The 4,041-nt window shown below is 40.3% G+C and overlaps 1 pseudogene; it reads left to right on the top strand.

Annotated features, from left to right (window-relative positions):
* The first annotated feature begins 3,220 nt into the window (after positions 1-3,220).
* On the top strand, positions 3,221-3,338 carry LOC126419944 (5S ribosomal RNA; annotated as a pseudogene).
* The last annotated feature ends 703 nt before the right edge of the window (positions 3,339-4,041 follow it).

Below are 4,041 nucleotides of genomic sequence, written 5' to 3' on the forward strand. Positions count from 1 at the left end.
AGGTGTCCGAAATAATTAATCTTCGCTGTGCTATTACTTTTCATATTTTCTCTACATTTTCGTAGATCTTCTTGTTACTTCTTATCTTCCAGTCATCTGTGGTTTTTATTGCACTCATTTCTTTTATAACAATCCGTCTTTCAAGTACTTCTGTTCTGTCCAGTTTTATCGTTAAGCATTCATGTGCTTATAAATTTTCTGGTCTTAGTTCCATTTTTTCTAGAAATACATATCTAGTTGAAATTATTTCTTGTCAACGCTATGCTCTTTCCATTTTGTTAGCTCCTAAATTTATTGCAATTTTTATAGCCTATTCAGCTGTATAGTTTTTCCAAGATATTTAAATTTATTACTCCCTCTATTTATACTATTATCCTTTCTATGTATTTTGATCCATTATATTACATTTATCAGTAATTTTTTCATCTGAAATTTTGAGACCACTTCTATTCTCTTTTTTTCCAGTACACTTACTTCAATAACTGCTTATCTCAAATTTTATTTATTTACTGGTTCCTTACTCATTTTCGGGGTCTTCACCACACAACCGTCTTCCGTGTACACATTTACACAAAAAACACACTGAGAATAACAAGATTAATCAAAATACTGAACAACTCATATAATAGAAATGAGTATTTAGATTCACATTTTAGGACGGTAAAAGAATAATTATTCGCTACATATCACATAACATCATAAACATTAGAACTGTAAAGTGACCCGACGACCCAACAGCTGTTACGGCACTGCGAGCACCAGTCGGTTGCTCGCTGGTGACGTGAGGTGGCTAACAGGCAGGCAAAGCGGGTTACGTGACCACGAGCTGTGACGTCTGCAGCTGCAAGGTCGGCGGGAGGACGATGCACTGTGTGCCAACGTCTGCCGACTACCAGCAGCCATTAACAGCTGGTCCCACACCGACACAGAATTTGAATGGCTGATGGCAAAAACAAAAACATTCGCCTACTTTTAAGGAAAGTGAGAGAAACAATATAATTACTATATAAATTATTAGAATAAGGTGAATGTTAAGCTGGAGACATTCGGAAATTTGTGGTAAGGTCTTATAGGACCAAACTGCTGAGGTCATCGGTCCGTAAGTTTATACACTACTTAATCTAACTTAACTAACTTACGCTAACGACACCACACACACCCATGCCCGAAGGAGGTTTCGAACCTCCGATGGGGGTAGCCGTGCGGACCCTGACAAGACGCCTGAAACAGCGCGGCGATCAAGTCGCACTCAACAGTTATATTGTCAACATCTCACATCTACGTGCTAACCCGTTTGCATTACAAAAACCTTTTTATGCTGTGGATTTAGGTTGTTTTTGCAATCAAAGCATTTGATGATAAAAAAATTTCAAAGAAAACTATTTTTATTTAGAATGCAGTGCACTGTTCTTATGTTTATTGCAGAGCTAGCTAACACTGTTTACAAAAGGGAAAAGAAGTAACAAAACAAAATAGTGTTTAATATTTACAGTAGAGAAGTCCACCCATCGTTTCTTGCATATTTGCTGTAGGCCAAGTTAATATTTCATCCCAGAAGGATGACACATTTTCACTGTCAGGATCAAAACGTACACATTGTTTAATGTCTTCCATTTTCTTTGCCCAAGTAGGTACTTTCGTATCCTTGTAACATTTTTCATCTGGCAACTGTGGTTTCTTCCTTTGGTCAAATTTCAAGGAGAAGTAATTGATCTGAAGCCCTGAATTCCATTGGTTCCACAACTCCTGGCATTAATGATTTATAAAGAAAATGATAAAACTTTGAAATATTTACTGGTACCTTGTCAGCCCTTAGAATGTCAGAAAAACAAGTCCGCTTATAAATTGATGGCAACCACTTCTTGAAGTCTACTATTTCATCTCCATCCACCAAATGCACGATGAAACGACAGTTTGCAGTTACTATAAGCTCCATTAATTCGTGGATTGTGTACATTCTGTCTACTTGTTGGAGAGCTCTCTTTATTACCCCAAATACCGTATCACATGGCAGAAATGAATGACTGCAGATAGGGTAAAAATGTTCAATCTTTTCAAATCGGTCTAACTCCACAAGAGCTAAAAGCAGGCTGATCATTGTGTTGTGTTTATTCTTTCCCGGGCAGTTATCGGAAAACAGAAGTAAGTTTTTCACATCTTGGGCTATATATTCATTGATGTAGCTTAATAGAAAAGTGCAAACTTCATTGGATCCTTTCTCCGCATTCATTCCGTGATGTATACATAGATTATGTATACAAAATACTGCGACAGTCAACTGGCGCAAGTAGAACAGCACCGGGACACGAGGAAGTTGAACATTTTGCATGTAGTCGAAACATAAAGCAGTAGTTCTACGATTAGTCTCCGACTGTTTTTTCTTATCTTCCAGAGCATCATAAAACTTCTTAAGTCTTCGGATATGGACTATCTTCTCTGCTACTATTGCTCTTTTTGCTACCTCATTGAGTGTTTTTGACTTAATCTTTAACGTCAACTCTTCGCAGATGCAGCAAATGTCTACTTTAGTTCTTCCGAAAGCAAGTGAAAAGGTTTCACGAAAAATCTTATTATAGTACTCGTATTTCATTGGCGAGTTACGATGTTTGGCAATAAAAAGTTGATGCATTTTTTTCACAGATAGTTCACAGTCAAGGTAGTGCATAGTGCGGCTACCATAATGACTTTCCTTAATGGGGAATGATCTGATGTGATGTGTAATTTTGACAATTTCCTCTCATGGCACAGCATTAACACTTACATTTCCCTCTTCCGTCTTTCGGTGTCTGCCCACTACACAGCAGTTTGCGAATTCTCTTAACTCTCGCACCAGTTACTGCATAAATACTTAGAAAAGGTTTTCTACATACCTCAAATCGTTTGTCTCCAACGAGGACACAGTAGCCGAAAGATTTTTCCCGCCTGCAGCCTTTCTCACTTCTTGGGCGGTATCTTTTAACATCACTAGCTGTGATCAGTCCTTGCTGGTAAAGGTCCTGGTCATTCTTGCGTTCCATGTTCAGAAAATGTGGTAAAGCTTCAGTTCTGTTGTCTTCTGCAGTAACACTGAAACAGATTCTTCGAGACTTGCCGTCTTCTCCTGTCACCTTTTTCGGAACAGGCTTGCCTCTATAATTCACATGTTCCTCTCCATGAACTGTAGCTTTCTTCATAATATTTCTTTGATATTCCGAAAAATGTTTCACCCTTTTCTTCTCATGGCAACGGCCTTGCCGCAGTGGCTACACCGGTTCCCGTGAGATCACCGAAGTTAAGCGCTGTCGGGCGTGGCCGGCACTTGGATGGGTGACCATCCGGGCCGCCATGCGCTGTTGCCATTTTTCGGGGTGCACTCAGCCTCGTGATGCCAACTGAGGAGCTACTCGACCGAATAGTAGCGGCTCCGGTCAAAGAAAACCATCATAACGACCGGGAGAGCGGTGTGCTGACCACACGCCCCTCCTATCCGCATCCTCATCTGAGGATGACACGGCGGTCGGATGGTCCCGATGGGCCACTTGTGGCCTGACGACGAAGTGCTCTTTTCTTCTCATAACTGCTGGTACACGCCACTTCATCCATTTTCACATGAATACTAAAATCAACAATGCCAATTTCTTCCGTACAATTCTACCGCATTTTACTGTAGTGCCAACAGTTGAGACGAAAAATAACCGAAGTCCTGGACTTCGGACGTTTCTGCACTCAGCTCAAACTTCCTACCTCTGTTTGCACGGCAACAAACGTTGGCTTTGGCTGTTTTCGTGCAGTCTTGTGGAGCTACATGAAGAGTATGCATTTTTTGCTTTTAACTCAGGTTTCACCAAAAGTGGACTTAGGAGGGTTTTTGCAATCAGTGATTCATTTATTCTGTGCCACATTACAAAGTCGTGGAACTAGACAGTCAAGTAGACGTAGTACTTCTTCGTTTCTGAAAAACGTTTTATTCAGTACCAGACAGACGCATATTAACCAAAGCACAGTCATACGGAATAGCAAAAGAAATTTGTGACTGGATTGAGGACTTTTGGCAGGGAGGAC

Source organism: Schistocerca serialis, chromosome 9 (genome assembly GCF_023864345.2).
Source record: "Schistocerca serialis cubense isolate TAMUIC-IGC-003099 chromosome 9, iqSchSeri2.2, whole genome shotgun sequence".
Classification (NCBI taxonomy): domain Eukaryota; kingdom Metazoa; phylum Arthropoda; class Insecta; order Orthoptera; family Acrididae; genus Schistocerca; species Schistocerca serialis.